The sequence below is a fragment of the Eriocheir sinensis genome, unplaced genomic scaffold, assembly GCF_024679095.1.
Source record: "Eriocheir sinensis breed Jianghai 21 unplaced genomic scaffold, ASM2467909v1 Scaffold237, whole genome shotgun sequence".
NCBI lineage: Eukaryota > Metazoa > Arthropoda > Malacostraca > Decapoda > Varunidae > Eriocheir > Eriocheir sinensis.
In genome coordinates, this window is record NW_026111540.1 from 408,043 (window position 1) to 422,140 (window position 14,098).

A 14,098-nucleotide genomic window follows, 5' to 3' on the forward strand; every position below is an offset into this window, starting at 1 on the left:
ACTGAGTGAGAGAGGAGGAGAGGAGGAAGAAGCGAAAGGAAGGAAAGAAGGAAGGGAAAGTAGAGGAAAGGAAGGGAAAATAAAGGAAAGGAAGCAATAGGGAAGGAAGGGAAGGAGAGGAAGAAAGAATGAAATAAAAAGACCAGAGATAGAAAGAAGGAAAAAAAAGAAAGGAAGAATGAAAGAGAGAGAAGAAGGAAATGGAAAGGAAAATAAGGAGGAGGGGCTTATAGGAAAAGGGGCGGAGCTTAAGCAGAAAGGGGTGGAGCCTATACGCCAACTTAAGCTGAATGCACTCACTAGTTGGGCCAGCTTGAGTATTCCTTCATATGTTCTGAGGTATGAGTGGTTGAAGAAGATTTTCCGCTCACCACCGCAGGCTGTGTTCTCCGGCGGTGGTGCTGTGCTGTGCTGTCTCTCTCTCTCTCTCTCTCTCTCTCTCTCTCTCTCTCTCTCTCTCTCTCTCTCTCTCTTGCTAATGAACATAAGCTCCTTCACAGTACAATCAGCAACTCCGTACAAATTACCTTGAGACAACTTCTTCTGGCCTGTAAGACTTCTGAGGCTGACTTTATACTTCATACGCAAGACGATTACATTTATAAGTTCAAGCAAGAAAGGCCGCACAGTTATCCCCTTCGAGTCATTCTCCGCCAATACTGTACAAGGAATAACTTAATTGTAAAGTTGACACAGGTATAGTTTATGCATACAAAGCGAAATAGTTCAAGCAAGAGGAGAGTACCGAGACACCTCCCCTTCCGAGATTGACCACTTTTGGCAACTCTTCTGAACTTTTTTATATAGGGACAGTGATTAGCGAGCTCTTTTTTTATCATCATTATTTTTATTTTGCCCTTGAGCTGCTTCCTTTACTGTAAACACACACACACACACACACACACACACACACACACACACACACACACATACACACACACACGCGCACACTGACACCCAACAGGACACGCAGAGAGCGGCAGGCGGGAAGGAACCAGGCGACATCGGGCGGGTTGCCTGTCACTCCACTAAGGGGTGACTAATCTGGCTGAAGCGAGGGCGAGCCCTGACAATGTGTTTATAATGTATGTCATTACGGCCTGACACATCACCTGCATAACACACACACACACACACACATACACACACACACACACACTCAGAATACTTACGAACAGATAGATAGATAAATATAAAAAAATACACACCCAAGTATATAGTTATACACACCCACCCAATCACACACCCACACCTATACCCACCCACACAGGCACCCCCCCCCCTTAACATACGCAGCTGGAAGACCATAATATTTCACAAACACGAGTATAGGAATCTGTTTTGAAAATGTTACCTTTTTTTTTCTCTCTTTTCGTCGCTCTTCCAAAACAATACAAAAAACAACAACAGTAAAAGGAAAGCAAAAGAAGGTGAGCAATGGGAGGCAGCCAGGCAGGTGATTAAAATAGAGCTGAATGAATAATTATTAGCCACCAACACTGAACTTTTATGGAGTCCTTTATTTTTTTATTTTAGTGATGGCGGTGGATGTTTTTGTTGCTGCAATGCGAGGCGATTATTTCCTGTTACGTTTTTACTGTTCTTTTGACGTAGTTCCTCCTCTTTCTATCATAATATTTTCGCATTGCCATTGTTGTTGTTGTTGTCTTCTTGTTATTGATTTTTGTGAGAACATAAAAAATATAAAAAATCATTTCTCTCGGGGCATGAAAATTAAATAAAAAGCAAAACACGATTAATAAAAGAATGTAAAAAAAGTCAGGAAGGAATAAATGATGGGAGGAAATAAAGGAAAAAAATGAGGAAGGGAAAAAATGAGAGGAAAAATAAGGGAAAAAAGTGAGAGAGGGAAAAAATGAGGGAAAATAAGGGAAAAAAGTGAGAGAGGGAAAAAATGAGAGGGAAAATAGGGAAAAAAGTGAAGGAGGGAAAGATGAACGGTGAAAATAAAGGAAACAAAATGAGGGAGGGAAAAAATGAGAGGAAAAATAAGGGAAAAAAGTGAGGGAGGGAAAAATGAGAGGAGAAAATAAGGGAAAGAAAGTGAGGGAGGGAAAAAATGAGAGGGAAAATAAGGGAAAAAGGGAGGGAAAGAAGAGAGGGAAAATAAGAGAAAAAGGGAGGGAAAGAAGAGAGAAAATAAGGGAAAAAGGGAGGGAAAGAAGAGAGGGAAAATAAGTTGAAAAAATGAGGAAGGGAATAATGAGAGGGAAATTAAGGAAAAAAAAAGTGAGGGAGGGAAAAATGAGAGGAAAAAAAATAAGGGAAAAAAATGAGGAGGGAAAATGAAAGGGAAAATAAGGGAAAAAGTGAGGGAGGGAAAATAAAAAGGAAAATAAGGGAAAAAAAGTGAGGGAGGGAAAATGAGAGGGAAAATAAGGGAAAAAAGTGAGGGAGGGAAAAATGAGAGGAGAAAATAAGGGAAAGAAAGTGAGGAAGGGAAAAAATGAGAGGGAAAATAAGGGAAAAATGAGAGGGAAAATAAGGGAAAAAGGGAGGGAAAGAAAAGAGGGAAAATAAGGAAAAAAAGTGAAGGAGGGAAAAATGAGTGGGAAAATAAGTTGAAAATATGAGGAAGGGAATAATGAGAGGGAAAATAAGGGAAAAAAAGTGAGGGAGGGAAAAATGAGAGGAAAAATAAGGGGAAAAAAAGTGAGGGAGGGAAAATGAGGGAAAATTAGGGAAAAAAGTGAGGGAGGGAAAATGAAAGGGAAAATAAGGGAAAAAAGTGCGGGAGGGAAAATGAGAAAAAAATAAATTAGCTTCGATGCGACGCTATTATTTTCAGTAACGTTTTTTTTTTTATCATTATTCTTATCGTCACATTTTCTCCTCTTTCTATCATTATATTTTCGTACCGTCATTGTTGTTGCTGTTGTTTTTGTTTTTGTTTTCTTTTTGTGAATTTTGTGTAGCTACGATGCGTTAATGTTATTTTCTCAGCTACGTTTTTGTTATTATTCTTATTGTCGTAGCTGTTTCCCTTTCTATCATAATATTTTCGCTGTCGCTGTTGTTGTTTCATTGTTACGCTTCTTTCGGTAATCTTCGTGCTGTCATTGTTATTTAATTGTCACGTTTGTCTCGGTAATCTTCACACCGTCATTGTTATTTAATTGTCACTCTTGTCTCGGTAATCTTCACACTGTCATTGTTATTTAATTGTCACGCTTGTCTCGGTAATCTTCATACTGTCATTGTTATTTAATTGTCACGTTTGTCTCGGTAATCTTCACACAGTCATTGTTATTTAATTGTCACGCTTGTATCGGTAATCTTCATACTGTCATTGTTATTTAATTGTCACGCTTGTCTCGGTAATCTTCATACTGTCATTGTTATTTAATTGTCACGCTTGTCTCGGTAAGCTTCATACTGTCATTGTTATTTAATTGTCACGCTTGTCTCGGTAATCTTCCCACCGTCATTGTTATTTAATTGTCAGGCTTGTCTCGGTAATCTTCACACCGTCATTGTTATTTAATTGTCACGCTTGTCTCGGTAATTTCATACTGTCATTGTTATTTAATTGTCACGCTTGTCTCGGTAATCTTCATACTGTCATTGTTATTTAATTGTCACGCTTGTCTCGGTAATCTTCCCACCGTCATTGTTATTTAATTGTCAGGCTTGTCTCGGTAATCTTCACACCGTCATTGTTATTTAATTGTCACGCTTGTCTCGGTAATCTTCACACCGTCATTGTTATTTAATTGTCACGCTTGTCTCGGTAATCTTCACATCGTCATTGTTATTTAATTGTCACGTTTGTCTCGGTAATCTTCACACCGTCATTGTTATTTAATTGTCACGCTTGTCTCGGTAATCTTCACATCGTCATTGTTATTTAATTGTCACGCTTGTCTCGGTAATCTTCACACCGTCATTGTTATTTAATTGTCACGCTTGTCTCGGTAATCTTCATACTGTCATTGTTATTTAATTGTCACGCTTGTCTCGGTAATCTTCATACTGTCATTGTTATTTAATTGTCACGCTTGTCTCGGTAATCTTCATACTGTCATTGTTATTTAATTGCCACGCTTGTCTCGGTAATCTTCATACTGTCATTGTTATTTAATTGCCACGTTTGTCCCGGTAATCTTCACACTTGTCATTGTTATTTAATTGCCACGTTTGTCCCGGTAATCTTCATACTGTCATTGTTATTTAATTGTCACGCTTGTCTCGGTAATCTTCACACTTGTCATTGTTATTTAATTGTCACGTTTGTCCCGGTAATCTTCATACTGTCATTGTTATTTAATTGTCACGCTTGTCTCGGTGATCTTCATACTGTCATTGTTATTTAATTGTCACGCTTGTCCCGGTAATCTTCATACTGTCATTGTTATTTAATTGTCACGCTTGTCTCGGTAATCTTCATACTGTCATTGTTATTTAATTGTCACGCTTGTCTCGGTAATCTTCACATCGTCATTGTTATTTAATTGTCACGCTTGTCTCGGTAATCTTCACACCGTCATTGTTATTTAATTGTCACGCTTGTCTCGGTAATCTTCATACTGTCATTGTTATTTAATTGTCACGCTTGTCTCGGTAATCTTCATACTGTCATTGTTATTTAATTGTCACGCTTGTCTCGGTAATCTTCATACTGTCATTGTTATTTAATTGTCACGCTTGTCTCGGTAATCTTCATACTGTCATTGTTATTTAATTGTCACGCTTGTCTCGGTGATCTTCACACTTGTCATTGTTATTTAATTGCCACGCTTGTTTTAGTAATTTTTGTTGTAACTCATCCCGTTGTATATATATATATATATATATATATATATATATATATATATATATATATATATATATATATATATATATATATATATATATATATATATATATATATATTGATGGCTGCCAAAGTGGATATAAAAATTTGCAAGTTTGGCTCGTTGGTTTGCTTCTGACACTCAACCTTTACTGAACGGTGTGTTAATGGCAGTGTTAATTATAATCACGAGCTCCTGCACTTCACTAACCAGTGCCGCGCAGTAAGCAGTAATTTTAATGATAATGATAATCTAAAATGCTAATAACAATATTGATAATAATGATAATAATAATAATAATAATAATAATAATAATAATAATAATAATAATGATAATAATAATAATAATAAAATATAAAAGATAATGTAAAAAGTACGAATAAGTTTTCATTAAATTTTGAACTTTTAGGAAGTCGGTCGGCCAATACTACTACTACTACTACTAATAATAATAATAATAATAATAATAATAATAATAATAATAATAATAATAATAATAATAATAATAATACAACTTCTACTACTACTACTACTACTACTACTACTACTACTACTACTACTACTACTACTACTACTACTACTACTACTACTACAACTTCTACTACTGCTACTACTACTTCTTTAACCCTATCTCGTGTTTTAGTCCACGAGTCACCCCAAGTGGATGACTCGTGGACTAAAATACGAGATATGGTTAAAGAAGAAAATTTATCAGAAACTAAAGAATGGTGAAACACATCTCAGGGGCCGGTATGTCGAACTATCTAGATTAGTGAAGAAAAACACCAGGATAGCAAAAAGGAATTATGATATCAAAGTAGCAAATGAGGCGAAAAGTAATCCTAACGGCTTATTTTAGATGTATAGAACAAAAACACGGGAGAAAATTGGACCGCTGAAAACAAACACAGGGGAGCTAGTATAAAATCACGAAAATATGAGCATATTGTTGAACGACTACTTCCTTTCAGTATTCACGCAAGAGGATCGAACGACTATCCCGGAAAGGGTTCAGGTGTTCGAGGGCGGGGATGGCGATAAATTGAGGGATATAATCATTACCAGGCAAATAGTTCAGGATGAGATAGATAAGCTTAAGAAGGACAAGTCGCCAGGTCCTGACGGGATATTTCCGAGGGTATTAAATGAATTAGGTGATGTAATCAGTGGCCCACTAACCGACATCTTTAAGATGTCGGTAAATACTGGCTATGTGCCCAGCTTGTGGAACGTAGCTAATGTGACGCCGATTTTCAAAAAGGGGGACAGGTCGGCTGCTTCAAACTATCGCCCAATTAGCTTAACATCGGTTATAGGCAAGATGCTGGAGTCCAAAATAGCCAGGAACATTCGGGAGCATCTAGAGAAACACAGCTTAATTCATGACTCGCAGCATGGGTTCACGAAAGGTAGGTCATGCCTCACCAATCTCTTGTCCTTCTACAGTAAAGTATTCGAGGCGGCAGACAGAGATGAAAACTATGATGTAATATATCTTGATTTTAGTAAAGCGTTTAACGAAGTTCCTCACCAACGACTGTTGCTTAAATTACAGGCTCACGGTGTAGAGGATAAGGTTTTGAACTGGGTCAAGGCGTGGCTTAGCAATAGGAAGCAAAGAGTGCAAATCAATGGTAAAAGATCTGACTGGGGATGTGTTACGAGTGGGGTCTCACAAGGTTCGGTATTAGGTTCACTCTTGTTTATTATTTATATCAATGATTTAGATACAGGAATTAGTAGTGATGTTAGTAAATTTGCAGATGATACCAAGATCGGTAGAGTAATTGAGTCGGATCAGGACGCTAGTATTCTCCAGGATGAACTAAACAGATTGTATGACTGGGCGGATAAATGGCAGATGGAGTTCAATGTAGGGAAGTGCAGTATTCTGAGTGTAGGTAGGAACAACCCCTCTCACAACTATTGCTTAAATGACACTCTCATAAGCAGGTCTGGGTGCGAGAGAGATTTAGGGGTCTTAGTGAGCTCTGATCTCCGCCCAAGGGCACAATGCATTCAAACTAGAAATCGAGCAAATAGGGTACTGGGATTTATTTCAAGGAGCGTAAGCAACAGAAGCGCCGAAGTCTTCCTCAAACCATATTTAGCATTAGTTAGACCTCATCTTAACTATGCGGTTCAGTTCTGGTTACCTTACTATAGAATGGATATCAAAATGTTAGAATCAGTGTAGAGGAGGATGACTAAGATGATTCAGGGGTTGAGAAACTTGCCATACGAGGAAAGACTCAAACAGTTAAACTTGCATTCTCTAGAAAGGCGAAGGGTGCGTGGAGACATGATCGAGGTTTATAAATGGATAAAGGGCTTTAATAAGGGAGACATTCATAAGGTTTTGTTGGTAAGAGAACCGGGTAGGACACGAAGTAATGGGTTTAAACTGGACAAATTCAGATTTAACAGGGACATAGGCAAAAATTGGTTTACCAACAGGCTTGTGGATGAGTGGAATAGGCTTAGCAGTCATGTGGTGAGTGCCAATACAATTGTCACATTCAAAAATAGACTAGATAAATTCATGGACAGCGATACTAGGTGGGGTTAGATACACGGGAGCTTAGGGTCAAAGGAACTGCCTTGTATAGGCCCACCGGCCTCTTGCAGATTCCAACGTTCTTATGTTCTTATGTACTACTACTACTACTACTACTACTACTACAACTACTACTACTACTACAACTTCTACTACTACTACTACTACTACTACTACTACTACTACTACTACTACTACTACTACTACTACTACTACTATTACTACTACTTCAACCTCTACTACTACTACTACTACTACTACTACTACTACTACTACTACTACTACTACTACTACTGCTACTACTACTACTACTACTACTACTACTACTACTACTACTACTACTACTTTTTTTTTCTACAGCAAAGGAGACAGTTCAAGGGCACACAAAAAGCAAACATTAATAAAAAAGCCCGCTACTCACTGCTCCTAAAAAGAATCCAAAGAGGTGGCCGAAAGATAGATCAGTTTCGGGAGGAGAGGTGTCCTGATACCCTCCTCTTGAAAGAGTTGAAGTCGTAGGCAGGAGGAAATACAGATGAAGGAAGAGTGTTCCAGAGTTTACCAGCGTGAGGGATGAAAGAGTGAAGATGCTGGTTAACTCTTGCATAAGGGGTTTGGACAGTATAGGGATGAGCATGAGTAGAAAGTCGAGTGCAGGGCCGCGGAGGGGGAGGCATGCAGTTAGCAAGTTCAGAAGAGCAGTCAGCGTGGAAATATCGATAGAAGATAGAAAGAGAGGCAACATTGCGGCGGAATTTAAGAGGTAGAAGACTATCAGTATGAGGAGGAGAGCTGATGAGACGAAGAGCCTTAGCCTCCACTCTGTCCAGAAGAGCTGTGTGAGTGGAGCCCCCCCACACATGAGATGCATACTCCATACGAGGGCGGACAAGGCCCCTGTATATGGACAGCAACTGTGCAGGGGAGAAGAACTGGCGGAGACGGTACAGAACGCCCAGCCTCGAGGAAGCTGATTTAGTAAGAGATGAGATATGAAGTTTCCAGTTGAGATTTTGAGTTAAGGATAGACCGAGAATGTTTAGTGTTGAGGAAGGTGATAGCTGGGTGTTGTCAAAGAATAGGGGATAGTTGTTTGAAAGATTGTGTCGAGTGGATAGGTGGAGAAACTGTGTTTTTGAGGCGTTGAAGGACACCAGGTTCTTCTTGCCCCAATCAGAAATAATAGTAAGGTCTGAGGCTAAGCGTTCTGCAGCCTCCAGCCTTGAGTCGTTAAGTTCCTGAAGGGTGGGTCTTCTATTAAAAGAAGTTGAATAATGCAGAGTGGAATCATCGGCGTAGGAATGGATAGGACAGTTCGTTTTGGAAAGAAGATACTACTACTACTGCTACTACTACTACTATTACGACTACTACTACTACTACTACTATTACGACTACTACTACTACTACTACTACTACACTATTAATTCTTTCTCTTCTTTTTCCTATTATTATTATTATTATTATTATTATTATTATTATTATTATTATTATTATTATTATTATTATTATTATTATTATTATTGTCATTATCTTCATCATCATCGCGGCGAAGGCGATGGGGCGGCAGTGATTGCGGTGACTGACTTTCCTTCCCTCATTGGAAAACATGAGCTCGTCCACGAGGCGGCGGAATGTTAACATCCAGACACACAAAACAATTGGACTCCTCGCCTTCGTGCTTCAAAAAACACAGAAAAATATACAGACAAACAGACAGATACACAGACAGATAGAAAGATAGACAGACAGACAGACACAAACACGCACACAAATAAAAAAAATAAAAAAAACGTCGTCTGCAAAATACGTATGAATAAAGAAAATACGTGGGATGTAGTATGCATCCCACGTATTCTCTCCGGATTCTTTCCGTTGACTATTAGTGGTTACTACCCCCCCTTGAGCAAGGGGGATGGGGTGTGTGGTGTGTGAGGTCCTGGCAGTACCCAGAGATCGACGATAAAGAGCACTTGCTCATGTCGGAAGGGTACCTGCTGGCGATTACGAGTCCAACTCGTGATCTATACAGGCAGCGCCACGCGTGGCCACTCGTTGAACTGTCAAAGCAGTACTTTCCATAGAATTCAAGTTATGTACTAGAGTGCATCTGAGGCTGCCTCCAGGATACAAGGCCTTGGCAGAGTCACCGCTCTGAGCAACGACCGCTCACATATTACCTCTACTCGATTTCCTGACACTACTATTTGACCTGGGGAAAAACTGAAATCGGGTAGGAGTGAAGTGTGTGCAAACATCGGCTTGGAGCGATGGCGGCACCATGGCCGTGTATCTCGGAAATTACAGCTTTGAGTTGAGTGGCCACATGTGGCGCTGTCTGTATAGCCAATACGGTCCATTACACACACACACACACACACACACACACACACACACACACACAAATGGAGACGGGACAAGAGGAGATGGAGACAGGACAGCGCGAGCGTAGCTCTTTTCCCGTATCTCACAACTAGGTAAATATACACACACACACACACACACACACATATATATATATATACATATATATATATATATATATATATATATATATATATATATATATATATATATATATATATATATATATATATATATATATATATATATATACACACACACACACACACACGCACACACACACAGGTAGAAAAGATTAGCTCCAATCGTATTTACCTATGTGTATTTACCTATTTGTAGCATACAGGGCCTGAGCTAGGCTCGGATAGTCCTGTCTCTTTGTCTACTTTTGCCAAATCTTTCTTTCATTTGTGTGTGTGTGTGTGTGTGTGTGTGTGTGTGTGTGTGTGTGTTCAGCATAACCCCGGTCTCCACATGTACACACAGGGCCTCTCCACCGCCGTATACTTCGGAACGCGAGTCAAAAAATCATATTCGGAATTTCTTTCACTTCTGCGTCTGAGAGTGCAATGGCGGCCGTTGAAATTCCGCCGTGGAAAATGAGGGACTGAGGGGAAAAACTCACATACACATTTCGCGCAGTTTTTTTTTATTTTTTTAAGAAGAAATGTTTTCAGCGCATCCATGAACTGTGGCCCAGGCTGGAGGGTCGGGGGGTGGGGGTAGGGTATAGGGGGCAGACACCTGTTGGGGAGGGGCGAGGCGAGGCGAGGCGAGGCGAGGCGAAGCGAGGCTATGGTTTGACACTTGGCGCAGACCATTCATACACTATTGACCGCTCTGGTTCACTCTGCCTGTACCTTTTTTGTCCCGTTCCCCTTTTACAGTCACCTTTTCACCTGTGGACCCCTACAACAAAATAGGTTCAGCCGCAAAAATTGATAAAATATTTTTTTCTGCAAAAAATGAATATGTTCATGTAAAATGCCTTGCATTGTTATGCTGATTAAGCTGTAGGCCTATTTATATGAAAGCAGAGGACGTTCCTTTCAACAAACGCTTTTCATTAAAGTACATACTAGGACAAATGTTAAGTTAATGTTGTTATAGTTGCTGGCATTGTACACAAAAAATATCCTTATAGTACTTGTCCTATTTTATTAAGCACTCAGTTTTAAAGAATGTGTATAGTAGTATGAATTTTATTCCCAGCCGCATGTCTCCTGATTCCAGTATAATAAATTTTAAAATAATTAAAATCTCAATGGACCACTTGAAATTCTTCCATGGACCCTGGTTAGGAACCACTGGGTTATAGGAAGGTGAGACCATAAGGTTGTCTGGGAATGTTGCGTAAGGTTGTCCATGAATGGAGAAGTGTGAACCGTGCAATAACAGCATAATTATGTTCTCTCTGCATATCAGAAAGTTGAAGCATAAGGTTATCTATGAATGGGGAAGTGCGGACTGTCTAAAAACAGAATATTTCTGCTTTGTCTAAGGAAAGGTGAGAGCATAAGGTTGTCTATGAGTGATATCTATGAATGGGCGAGTGTGAAAGAAAGAAAAAGAAAAAGGAAGAATACAAAATAATTTCAAGAGATAAAAGGAGGAATATTGACAGTGATACTCCTTCAAAATGACCACAATGCCTTTGTTACAATAAGCAAGCGAGAACAATCAGCTGGCAGCGAGTTTGTGCCGTGTAAGAAAGAAAAGAGAAGGATACGAAATAAACGAGATAAAGAATAGTGATAGTTTTACCCCTTCAGAATAAGCCTAGTACCTTTATTACATTACCCAAGCGCGAACAATCATCTGGCAGCAAAATGTAAGGGTACGTGAATGTTAGAAGCGAGATTGTACCGGGTAGGAAGAGAACACTAAATGATTTCAAGAGGTAAAAGCCAGGACATCGATAATTTTGCCCCTTCAGAATAATCCAAGTGCCTTTATTAAAGTACCTAAGCGCGGAGAATCACCAGGCAGCAAAATTGTAGCCTCTAAGAGTACGTGAATGTTAGAAGCGAGATTGTACCGGGTAGGAAAAGAACACTAAATGATTTCAAGAGGTAAAAGCCAGGACATTGATAGTTTTACCCCTTCAGAATAATTCAAGTGCCTGTATTACAGTACCCAAGCGCGGACAATCAGCTGGCAGCGAGATTGTAGCCTCTAATAGTACGTGGGAGCTCGGTAACGGCGCGCCTCAGCGGGGAGTAAGGAGCACCCTGGCCTCTTTAATGAGTGGCGGCGCGGCGCACTCCTGCCTCCTCCTCCTCCGCCGCTGTCTTCATAATGAGTTCATAAAAATTCCCGCCGAGGCGCGCACGTGTCCAGTGTAGAATGTATGCACTGCCCCTTCACTTATGACGCGGCCGGCGACACGACCTCAACACACACACACACACACACACACACACATATCTACCCCCTTTCCTCCCTCCCCCTTCCCTCGAACACACACACACACACACACACACACACACACACACACACACACACACACACACACACACACATCTACCCCCCTCCTCCCCCCCCAGTCCCTCGAACACACACACACACACACACACACACACACACACACACACACACACACACACACACATCTACCCCCCTCCTCCCTCCCCCTTCCCTCGAACACACACACACACACACACACACACACACACACACACACACACATCCTTTCCCACAAGCACATGGTGACATTTAGAGAAGAAAGTAAAATCCCTTAGGTCGAAATGATAATAAAAGGGAATTTAATATTAGAGGTAGGAGGTGAAGTGTCTTTCCGCGCCTCACACAAAACACACGTTCCCCGAGGAGTGTTATAGTAGGATATCAATGTATTATTATTATTATTATTATTATTATTATTATTATTATTATTATAATTATTATTTAGTATCACCACGAATTAGGCATACAATTGTCAATGGAAAAAACCCACGACAGATAGATCACGCCACCTTATAGGAATGTCGTCCGTCAGTGTTTACCGTCTCAGTTTGTATACACAGCATTTCATCAAGCTTGAAAGTCACTTTGACGTACGTGACCAATTGTAACAATTATTTTCCAAGCTGTAACTCGTCACTCCTTCACGAGAGTCCGACTGACACACAACGGCAGTCGCTCTCGCTCCGACGCTCCTTGTACACAGAGGCTAACAATATATTCGCCTTAAGGAAGCTGAAGTCTTAATCAACGCCCTTTAAACGCCCCCCGGTACCCCGTTACAGGAGGCAGTTTTGGTGCCCCGCTTTCATCTATTTTGCTGCCTTGGTCGCTTGCAGGGAGCACGAAGATCTGAATAATTATATGTTTATGTTATATAAGTCTATCTATCTATCTATCTGTCTATCTACCTACCTACTCTCATTCTATCTGTCTATATATCTATCTATCTATCTATATCTATATCTATCTATCTATCTATCTATCTATCTATCTATCTATCTATCTATATATATATATATATATATATATATATATATATATATATATATATATATATATATATATATATATATATATATATATATATTTATGTATCTGTATCTACTTCTAAATCTATTTCCATATATATTCCAAGCAAAAGATAAATTACAACAAGAACGACTATCTATGAATCTATCTATCGATCGATCTATTTATCCATCTATCTGTCTATCTATCTATCAGTCTTTCTATCTATCTTTCCATCTATCTGTCCATCTGTCTTTCAGTCTTTCCATCTATCTATCTCTATCTATATCACAAGAAAAACATATATTACTTGAACAATATATAAGACACAATGGAACGATATTCTTCACGGCAGAAGACAGAAAGAATATATTACTAATACATTCGATCTCAAATCATGAAGAAGAAGAAGAAAATGAAGAAGAAAAAAAAGAAGAAGAAGAAGGGGAAAAAGAAGAAAAAAATTAAGAAAACAATGAAATAAGCGAGAATGAAAGAATAAAACCAATAGATAATTAAATAGAAGAAGAAGAAAAAGAAAAAGACTAAAAAGAAGAAGAAGTAGTAGAAGAAGATGTATAAGAAAATGAGGAAGAGGAAGAAGGGGGAAAAGTAGCAGAAAAAAATAGAAAATAATGAAATAAACAAGAATGAAAAAAAAAATAATCTATAGTTAAGTAAATAGAAGAAGAAGAAGAAGAAGAAGAAGAAGAAGAAGAAGGTGATGATGATAATAAAGAAAAATATATATAAAGAAAAGAAAAAGAAAAAGGAAACCAAAACAAGTGTAGAAGCCAAAAGTGCAGTAAGAACCGAAATAAGAAATAAAAAAAGATGAAAAGATAAATAAAAATAAAAATAATAAAATAAAGTTCAGTAAATGGCAAGA